Consider the following 11,188-nt stretch of genomic DNA (forward strand, 5'->3'; position numbering starts at 1 on the left):
TTGTGTTGTACAGTTATTTCATTTTTAACCTTAATTTATATTTTATTCCTTCCTAGTTAAATTTACCCTTTTTAATTTTTCATATTTATTTCCTTTCTTATTCATAGCCTTTTCCTTTTTTGTTTTCTTTAGGTCACGAGCAGTTGTCCAAGCATTTCACTACATATCGTACTGTGTATGACTGTGTACGTGACAAATAAAAAAATTGAATTTGAATTTGAATTTGAGAAGAAGTTTGAAACTCTGTAATTACTGAGTCAGCATAGCATTGATGACTTTCTCACTCTGTGCTTCAGCCCTTTGCAACACCACTTTACTTATTCTCCCATTCAGTAGCTGAACCAGTGGCGGAGCGGGGGGGGGGGGGGGTGGCTTGCTGGGCTTAAGCTCGGGTTGTTTTTTCAGAAGCCCGGGGTCTTTTGGAGTGTAATTTTTTCATAGTTAGAAGCCTGGCTGACACTGTATAAAACAAAAACTACACACAATATTCGAAGCACATAGTGCACACTGTGGGAATTTACGACTGTGCGTAAATCCCCCCTAATATTGGTATGATCCGAGCTCAGACACTAAGCGGGGCGGGGCAGTTGCTGCCTGCGAGTGCGCTGTTAGAGAAACGCAGCCAGGCAGACAGAGGAGAACTGAAGTTCGACAAGGTACCAAAGCAAATCATTCGTACTGTACAAATAATGTAAATATGAAGGTGTATCACGAAAGATTGATATCAAACTGATCACTTGACCCATATTATGTTACTTGCTCTTCGAGTGAATCAACAAACGGCGAAATGAAAAGCCGAACAACAACAATGCTGTTTCTTTAGAGAGTCTTAGCTTACATGTGTGTTTATTTCATATTTTCAGTTGTTACCCTCCACGGCTAAATAAATCGGTTTCAGTAATGCACTGATATACAAGAATAGACATAAGGGGCTTCTTTCAAAGAAAAAACTCTGGTAGTATTTTATATATTATGCTTTGTATGTTGTTCAGTATATTTCTATGCAAAACAAGAGGAATTTCAATACACAGCAGTATATTCACAGTTGAAACCAGATATTTACATACACTTTATGGAAAACACAAGAACATTTTTTTACTGTACAACATCAATTTAGAGTAAACTTGTTGTAACGTTGGACCCAAGAAACATACGCTGGAGCGAATATGATGACAGCAGAACTTTTATTTAATACTGTGGTTTTTACTGGGACACAGACACTCCCGCTCTCTCTCTCTGCTGTCACGTCCGCTTTTTTCCTCCAACTGTCACTGCCAACATATAAAGAGACACAGTCACTGTCAGATCCCAGCACACCTGTTCACCCTGCCCCTGCGCCGCCCCGGGAGCTCAATGCGTCACCCCTCCTCTGCAGCTGGCCAGAGACCACACCCATGCCACACTTGTTTTGTTTTGGTTAAATAAATATTGAAATATCTTTTGAATTAGTTAAATGTCAGAATAAAGAGAGACAGAGCTGTCTATTTTTATCACTTTCATCAAATTTAGGAGTACATGTACACTAAGTTTATTGTTAATTAATAAGAAAACTCCAGACGATTCCATTCTGAGCTGAAGAAGCTTCTGATAGGTTAGTAGAGTCCATGTGAGTAAACTGGTGGCACACCTGTGGATGCATATAAGGCAAAACACAGAGCCTGTTTCTTTGAAATGGGAAAATCAAGAGATGTCAACCAAAACAACAGGAAAAGAATTGTGGAGCTCCATAAGTGTGGCTCAGTTTTGAATACAATTTGGTGCCATTTACAATTAAGAAATACAGACAATTTCTCTCTTGAGTCTTAAAGTTAACAAATATGGTTTTTATATTTATCAATCTAAAGAAATAAACATTTAGTCTGATTTGATGTTACAATTAAAAAAGTGTTTTTAACTGAAGAGTGTGTAAATATCTGGTTTCAGCTGTATATTTGATGATTGTCAGCACAGAGAGGGAGAGAGAGAATGAGGACAGAACAGAGATGGAACAAGAGCAGATGAGACACACATGTTAGTCAAATGGTTGTTTACCAAAAGTATCACCGTATCATAGGTACTCATGTATCTCGTACCTAGTGTTTCATTTTAGGTTTGTTATTTTTCAAATTCTACATTTATTAAGTTATGCAGGCTTGTTTGCACAACAAGGCTGAATAATTATATAAACTTTTCTCAATGTAAATAGTGGACTTTGGTAGAATTAAAAAATAAGTGTAGTGCAGGTTTATGATGATTTTTAGTGCTACTATCATCTAGTTCTGATTCTGTCTTGGTTAAGTCCTCAGTAGTCCTGATTTTGAACTGTTGTAGTCCTGTTTTAATTCCGGATCAGTTCTGGGTCTGGTTGAATTGGGGTTTAGTTCCTGTGTCTTGATACAGCCCTGATTTTGTTCTGCCTTGCTGCTTAATTAAAAAAATAGTTTAAGGTGTCCTGCATATGTGATATTTTTTTTCCCATAAGAAGTCATTCTTTTTTGAACAAAACTCAAAACAGAGCCTATTAATCTTTCAGTCATTTCTACCCTGGGTGTTTCAAATGTCTGGCTCCGCCTCTGAGCTGAACTACACTGATTCCTAAATGCATCCATATTGGAATAATACTACTTACAGTTGATTGTGGAATATCTAGGAGTGAAGAAATTTCACAAACTGACTTGCTGTAAGGATAGCCGTTATAGCAGTACTCTTTAGGATGACTCATTCTTTTGCAAATGTTTGTAAAGACATGGTTGCTGAGATATCAGCTATTGATTTCTGCCATGTTTAAGAGTTAGGGGCTGTCCAAATTCATAGGCTGCATCCTCCTGAGGACCCGGCCTTTGCGGTCTATGTGGGCCGGGTCCTCCGAAGGCTGGGCAGGCCGAAAGTGAACAGCTGTGAAATAGGACGGTCTAGCCTTCAGTTTTGCGTCACCAGCTGTCTCGGTGGAGTTTAATAAACTCAGCCGTCTGCTCCTTGCTATCTAAAATATAACAGGACACTGGCGTAAATTCTCGATCATCTCACATTTCTGTTTAATCAGTTTTCCGTTTGACGTTTATTCAGCTGTAATCTCAGCCAAACCGATTTACTCACGGACAAATAAAACACTGAGAAAAACCCCCAAACAATAACATTTTTAAGTTATCTAAGTGACTTATATATCATGAGTAGGGAAAGACCAGGTTTGAAAATAATGTGCCGCGAGTTTGCTGTTTTCGCCCCGGCTAGCTATCGAACTGGTGGGTAGCAGACATCTCCGAAAACGTCGGAGCACTTTTGCAAAATTGTGATATCTTGATAAACCGAGCAGATATTTGAGGTTTACACAGCTACAGTCTCACCTGAAAATATGTTAAAAGGTTTTTTTTGTGACCCAGAACGAGTAATAAGAGTAAAAATAAAACTAAGTAGCTGCTGCCATTGTTGGAAACTGGAATTGGCTGGGATATGGTGGGCCACAAAGGACACACCCGACCCATCCTTAAAAATCTGGGGAAAAGGAGGACGCATTTGTCGGCTTCATTTGTCGGAGTCTATGAATTTGGACAGCCTTCGTTGCATCGCTGTGACGTAATCGCCCTACATATGCGGCCTCAGGAGGATGCAGTCCATGAATTTGGACACCCCCAAAATGTCAGAAGTTTTAACTTTTCCGTATTGTTTTTTGGAACTAGAAATGGCCATATTTGGACAGGGTTGAGTGCTAAGTTGTCACATAACATTAGCATGTTAAATTAACAAATTAACTGTATAGGTGCAATCCACACTAGGATTTCACTCACTAAAACTGAAGCATAAAGTGTGTGTGCACCATAATATCTTTTGAATAATTTAATTTTTAGTGCTTCTGCTTATGGTCAAGGAGTAGGAGAATCAACTCCACAATGAAGGGTATACCAGTAAAACCACAGGGAAGTGTGATGTTTGTGTTTCTTACACATGATTCCCATTTTCTTAAATCTTTTAATATATTTATTTCTTGAACAAGCTGTCACTGCTCAATGAGATCCTCTGATTGATTTCAGGCTAATTGTTTTTACTTTCAATAGTAGTTTAAGTGTTTATTCCTGGCTTTGAAAAACTCTTGAATTGAGTCTGGTCCAGCTGTGCGCGTTGAGCTCTTCTGGCATCTGGCATCGACACTGCAGAACAAACACACCTGGAGCTGAAGTGAGTATGGTGGCATTTGCCTGCAGTGCTGAAATCAACAGAATGTGAGAAGCTGCCAAAGTGATTTTGTTTTGGAGTAAATTGCTGGTCTTAGCCTGCCATTGCAATTTCCCTTGCCACTTCACTGTACCGTGTTTGCTTTCTGCATGAGATGCAGGCACTATGCTGTTTGAGAGATCACTTACATGTTTCTGTTTCTGTTCTGTCACCCTGCAAAAATCATATACAGCTAAGTCCATAAGTATTTGACACAGAGACCATTTTGTAGTTTTGCATCTGTAGACGACCACAGTAGATGTCAAGTAAAATAATGAAGTGAAGACTCAGGACTTATTTGGAGACATTATGTCTCCAAATAAGCATGTTGCTAGAGTTGGAGACTGGCACAGACTCAAACACTGGAGCAGGTCTCTAACTGAAATTGTAGCCTCAGTCATAATTGCACTGCTAGCTAAACTCAACACCATTCATGCAATTTAACATTTGAGCCTAGCGTTAGCTGGCATAATTATAGCTTAGCTAACAGCTTGTTAGCATTTGCTGTCAGCAGTCCAGTCACGTGAAAATCAATAATTGCAAAAATCTCAGGCATAAATAAGCATTTTCTATGCATGTTTTTGTCCATTAGATCCCTGACTTCAGTTCAGATGATGAGGCTTGAGGTGAGCAGGATGGTGGAGGAAGCAATTTTATGTGTCATGTCAGTGCATGTTAAGCCTTTTTGTCTTGTTACATCCCACACGATTTGTATCTCCTGACCATACCAGAAGATCTATGATAACTGCTAATGTGAGTGTCCTTACATTAGCCTGGCTTGTTGCTAGGAGCTAGCGTTCTCATTTGGGCTAACAAGGCAAAGTGGAGGGACGTAGAGAGATGTCATAAGGTTGCATCAACAGGACTTCATGTAAGTGGTGAATACAGTGTCCAGTTTGCTACTAACAGTTTTAGGCTACGTCCACACGTACACGGGTATTTTTGAAAACGGAGATTTTCCGTTTTCGTTTTAAAAAATAATCCCGTCCACATGTAAAGGCAGAAATGAAGAAAAACGCTGCTAGGAACATGCCAAAGCAACAGGTGGCGATATAATCCTAACCTGTAGAAATGTTGACCAATCAGAAGTCTAGAAGCCTCGGTGGGAAAAAGTAAACAAAGCTGGGGCATTGAAGCAGAACCAAGTCATATGTGTGGAGGGACAGTAACTGTGTACAATTAACAGTAATAGTATTGTAGAAATTCATTTCACCGAAACAATAACATGGCGCACAGTGTGACGTCAAAAAAGGCGCACACCTTTGACGCTGCGTTTTCTCCGTTTTTCTCGTCCACACGTAAATGCAAAAACTGAGTTTTCAAAAATATCCACCCTGGCCGGAGTTTTTAAAATCTCCGTTTTCAGTGACCAAAAACGCATTTTACATGTGGACAAAAGGTGCAAACGCATAGAAAAATCTGCGTTTTCAAAAATACCCGGCTACGTGTGGACATAGCCTTAGTCATAAAATGGGTGCTTTGGGGTGCTGGAGCTACTGCTGTTAGCATGCTCTCACAGAGGACTCAGACAACATACAGCAAAAGCCCTTCTCCATGACTAGTGCATGCACAGCAGAGAGATAGGTTCCCTGAGAGGCCTACGTCACCCTGGACCTACATCACAGATTTATTACTAATCAGATTAGCTTCCTAAAGAAAATTGTTCTACCCGTAACAGAATGTAATTTCACATCATGCTATTAAATAGCCACCAGGTATGGCAAGGTAGCTTCGGCTTTTTGACACCCCAGGCCCAGCATGAGTCACACAGTCACTCTGAACTTTGACTATTTCATAGACAAGGTTGGAAACTCATGTCTGACTTCTCAGCAGCACAAACACCTGAATTACCTGAAGAAATGTTGCACTATGATATCATCTTTAGAAGGATTAGATACATATTAGCACATTGTAAATGCTTTTTAATTTCAGGCATTGCTGGTTTGATTCCCAACATTTAAGCCACAGCTCTATTTTAGCCTGATCAAATATAATTGTTCTTCACTCATTCGTTTTGCTGGTGTGTCAAAAACAGTTCCTTTTATGTCATCTGGCTTGAGTTTTGAAGTAGTGCAGGCTTAATTCAGTTTCATCATAATTTGCTTTAATTTGACACACATCTGCACTCCATCTCAGTGAGGAAAGATTCATAAAAGACACAGAAGTTTACTCCCAGTTGATGAGAGATCAAGAGAGAATTACCATGACAGTAGTCTCCTCTGATCTTCCTAAACTGGTGAGAGAATAAAGGAAACTTTGGAGAAGAATCAGAGCAATTACTGGTTACATGAAATGAAAATTAAAATCATCATTGATTTAATAATGATGACTTCTTTTATCTTTCTTTTGAGATCCAACCATCAACACTCAAGACCGAGATCCACCTCAAATATCACTGCTGTCACTGCCCCAGGGTCTGTGGCTCTTGGCTGGGGTACACCTCCATCTAGGTCAACAGCCACGGTTCTGTACTATCGGACAGCTGATAGCACAATGAGACCAGTAGTGTTATAGGCTCGTGGCCTGGGCTTAGCCAGCTTCATGTCTACCTGTGCCAGCTGCAGGCCAGAGGGCTTGTCTCCTAGAGATTAATGATCCCTGGTGTTCCACAGAGTAGGCCACTCCTTGAGTGTGAAATACGCCTCCCCTGCCTGGCTGGAGTTCTGATTTATTTGTGTCTGCATGCCTGCCCTCAGTGTCTGCAGGGGCCTTGTTTGAGGCATTATTTTCCTCCTTTGTCTTTCCACCGTCACTGCTTGATCCAAATGCTAATAAGTAAAAAATCTAACTAATCTCTCCCAAAATGATGTGAATGTGTTTTTTGCTGATTTGGTCATGCATGAGTGTGTTTGACTCACATATTAAATCTGAATAGGTGAGTAAAACTGCTCTTTTGTCCTCATTCAGGAAACACTAGAGACTTGTCGCTAGGCTTGTTGCAGGATTGTGCACTTTTAGAAACAATAAACATTTTCAGAAATTGCACCAATATTGGATTACTCACTTTAAGTGGAATGACTGCAAACCTCCCACACAATTCAGCTTTAAACTACAAGAATGTGTCTCTAGTGTTTCCTGAATTTTCCTCCTTTATTAGGATTCACTTAATATTAGTTTGAGTCTCAGGGACACAATGAGAATACCATCCTATAGTTATAGCAATGCTTACTCCAATACCCAATCTAGTACTTATATGGTAAAATGGCACATAAGCGAAATTGGGATAATGGTTTATTCATATCTACTTTCTACAAAATGTGCTCCTGTGAAGATCCAAGTAGGATATAAGGGGATCCATGTGTTTTAGTAGAGCATTCTGTCTACTTTATTTATACACACAAAGCACAGGTGGTAATGGTTATCTAGCAGAGCAGATCAAGATGTTACCCATCTTCCCATTATCACCATATCCAGTACACTTATAAACCTTTTCAAAGCAGTTTTACAGATGTAGTCACTTGTTTACACCCTCACTGTGGTGAAATTGATTTCTATTTCAGTCAACATCTTTAAATTAGGGGTTTATCCCCTAATTTAAAGAGGGGATAAACTGAAACTTGAAAGTTTGTTTCCTGTAGTTATGCTTGTTTCCGAAAACACAAATTCCCACTTAAAAAGGCCAAAACTTTGAGCCATCACGTTTGTTAAATGTCCATAAATACAAAAAAGCTGAGAATCTATTGGAATGATCAACAATTTTGGTTGGAGGAAGGGGTTTAAAAATATAATTTATTTTTTATTGCAGCAAGGACAACAACCATTGCTGCAAACAGAATCAAACCTTTCCAGGCAACTCGGTGTATGCTGACCCCAACTAAGCACCAAAAGCTTGATTTTCACCAGGCAACAAATATAATGTGCAAAATGTAACAAATGTACCTGTTGCTTGTTAAACAGTAGAAGCTGGTTTGTGGTCATTCTTAAACACTAAAAGAAGGATGTTGTGGCTGTGTCCTCGTTAGGACATAGATTTGGGCATTGTGTAGGCATGTAGCCTAAGAATTATATTGTTTACTTGGTAATTATGTGTCCATGAATCTCGGGCTATTTTGATGGGTAATGTAAAATAAATGTAACAGATTTACTTTCTATAGTGTGTGAATAAACGTAATGCATCATCTTAAAAAAAAACCCCGATGTGAACATATGATATTTAATCAATGATGACCCCAGCTCTAACCCCAAACCAGAGAAGTAAATTGTAATTCCGATACAACTGATTTATTGACTGATCACATGTAAAATAATAGACACAGATATAGTTTCAGGTATTGGTAGTGTGTTTTAGATCACTGTTATCCCATCAGATCTTTTTCCAATGCCACTGCATAGTGGACCAAAGTCTGACGGTACTTTTCATAATTAGATCAATTTTGACAAGATAACCAACACCACTGCCTGAAATACAGCTCCAAATCACAACAGAGTCTCCACTGTGTTTTACAGATGGGCATTCTCCTGATCATTGACAATGATTGGAACCAGAAACTTTAATTTTGGATTCATCACTCCATAAGATCATTTGTGGAATTGGACTGGAGAAATGTAGTCGGATGCTATCAATGGGAGAGAAAGTAGTTAAAACTGAGGGAAATGCACTACCACAAGGCAACATGGCAGACATTGAGGGTAGCTACATGTACCTTGGAATCTACCAGTCAAATGGGAACCATGAAGAGGCCACTAGGAAAGCTGCAAACTGAATATGAATAACAATATCAGGGCAATAAACACCTACACCCTTGCTGACTGTCAGATACTGCTAGGATAATAAGCTGGCAAGAGGAGGAGAGCCGCTAACATCAAAGACAAGCTCCTTACCATGTGTGGAGGGTTTTACCCCCAAGTCCAGCACCCTGACAATGTGCACTCAGCAAAATGAAGGAGACAGAGGACTAGTGAGTGTTACAACTACTCCAGGATGAAACAAAAAAGATCCATAAGTGGATCAGGAAGATTGCCACAACTGACCAACTGCTTAGTGAATACCTCAGGCAGCAGAAGCCTGAGAGGAGTAAGAAGAGGAACCATCAGGGAAGGACAGGCCCCTGTGCTGCATGTACCAGTGGCATGTACTACTGCACCAGCAACACACCAGATGCAGGCTGTGCAAAGTTGCCCCTGAGACAATCCAGCACATAACAGCAGGATGCAAGAGACTAGCAAGCAGTGCATCCATGGAACGCCATTACAAAGTGGCTGGCAGAGTATTCAGAAATATCCATGTGTGTGTGTGTGTGTGTGTTTACGTGTGTGTTTACATTTAAAGACTGTGCTACTTCTTTCCTTTTTTCAGTCACATGACTTTGGGGGTCAAGGTCTGCATAATAGTAACAAAAGCTCATCATGCAGATGATTATAATTATGGTGAAATAATAATGACGATTGCTATGTCTGTTATAGAGAGTGAAGCCAAGAATGGGGGAAATAAACATACTGGTCCTCCTGTTGCTGTCAGGTCAGTATCTCAGACATAAGAACTACAGTTTATAGACTTACTGATAAAGTCTTTCTGTGAGAATGTATGAAATGCTTTTATAGAAAATATTGGGCCCTTGAAGGTCTGCTGCACAACATTTATTAATATAACAGCTTAACTGATCAGAAATCTGGAAGAATTATGATTTCTGACAGGAATAAATGTGAACTCAGGTATATTTGAGGGTTATGGTTGGTACAACTGTTCAATTTCTTTTATCTAAAGTATCTGGAAAAGTGTAAATATCCAGTGACCAGCAGTTGTCTAGGGTAAATATTTTTTGTTGTTGCCAGAAGTGCAAGAAGAATCTCTAGACTACTTTAAGGTAACAGGGAGGCAACAGCAATAACCACTTACTACGACTCATTTCGAGGTACAAAGAAGAGCATTGCTGAATACACAACATATTGAATACTTTAAGTAAATGAGCTCCAGGAGCAGAAGACCATAACAGTTACCAATCCTGTCAGCTAAGAACAGGGAACTGGGCTACACTTTTCACAGATTCAACAAAAATATTGGAAAAATGTTGCGTGGTCTGAATTCCGCTGCAATATTCATATAGTAGGGTCAGAATGTGCCTTAAACAACATGAAAGCATGGCTAAATCCTGGCTTGTGTCACTTACTATACTGGTTTCTTGAACGGTGAGTTTATTGGATGTGCATTCGAATAATTGGCAATAACTGTGTGATGTCACTAAATTCATAACGCAGTGTCCATCAAAGTGACTAATCACATCAGGGCTGCGTCTTCCTTTGGGCTCAGCCTCCAAAAGTACGTTTATTTGCACAAGCATGATTTCTCTCCCGGCGGAGAGAGCTACCTGTGAGAGCGTGAAAATGAATCTTTACCTTGTTTTATGTTTTAGAATAAAAGTTAAGGTTTTTTTGGTTGTTTATTTGTTCACTTGGTGTTCCCAATACTGCATTTGGAGTATTGGTGTATCAACCATGTACATTGATTGTACACGGTTGTACAAACATTATTACTGTATGTAGTTTGATACAGTAAGACTGTTAACCTGAATTATTTAATTATGAATATTTGATTAAAATATTATTATACAGTCTTCATTATATCAGTCTTAAAATAAAGCCTTTTTCTGTTTCTCAGCAGGACTTTCTAGCTCTTTTCCCTACTCCAGAGAATATCACTTTGTGAACCAGAGAAGGAGCTGGACTGAAGCTCAACGTTGCTGCAGAGAAAATTTTACTGACATGGTCATCATCTTCAACAGTGACATCAATAGAGGTGGGAATCACCATACACCCCACGATACGATATTATCACAATACTTAACTCACGATACGATATTATTGCGATTTTTTTTTTAAATATATATATATATTTTTGCAATATTCTGGGTATTGCAATACGATATTCTGTGATTTATCACATATTTTTTCTACTGCAGATTTTGTCCATAAAGGTAAACTTTATCAATATTCATTTTATCTAATAATAAAGTCTCACACTCAGTCTTTCTCTCATGTCAGTCAGTTTTATTGCTGACAAAGT

General features: G+C 39.2%; 1 long non-coding RNA gene across 1 annotated transcript; it reads left to right on the top strand.

Annotated features, from left to right (window-relative positions):
• Positions 1–634: 634 nt before the first annotated feature.
• On the top strand, positions 635–10,882 carry LOC309698903. The gene is made up of 3 exons (XR_014274212.1): positions 635–656; positions 9,592–9,646; positions 10,787–10,882. It is a non-coding gene; the product is annotated as an uncharacterized lncRNA (long non-coding RNA).
• The last annotated feature ends 306 nt before the right edge of the window (positions 10,883–11,188 follow it).

This window comes from Aulonocara stuartgranti (assembly GCF_965226115.1).
Source record: "Aulonocara stuartgranti genome assembly, chromosome: 22".
Classification (NCBI taxonomy): Eukaryota; Metazoa; Chordata; class Actinopteri; order Cichliformes; family Cichlidae; genus Aulonocara; species Aulonocara stuartgranti.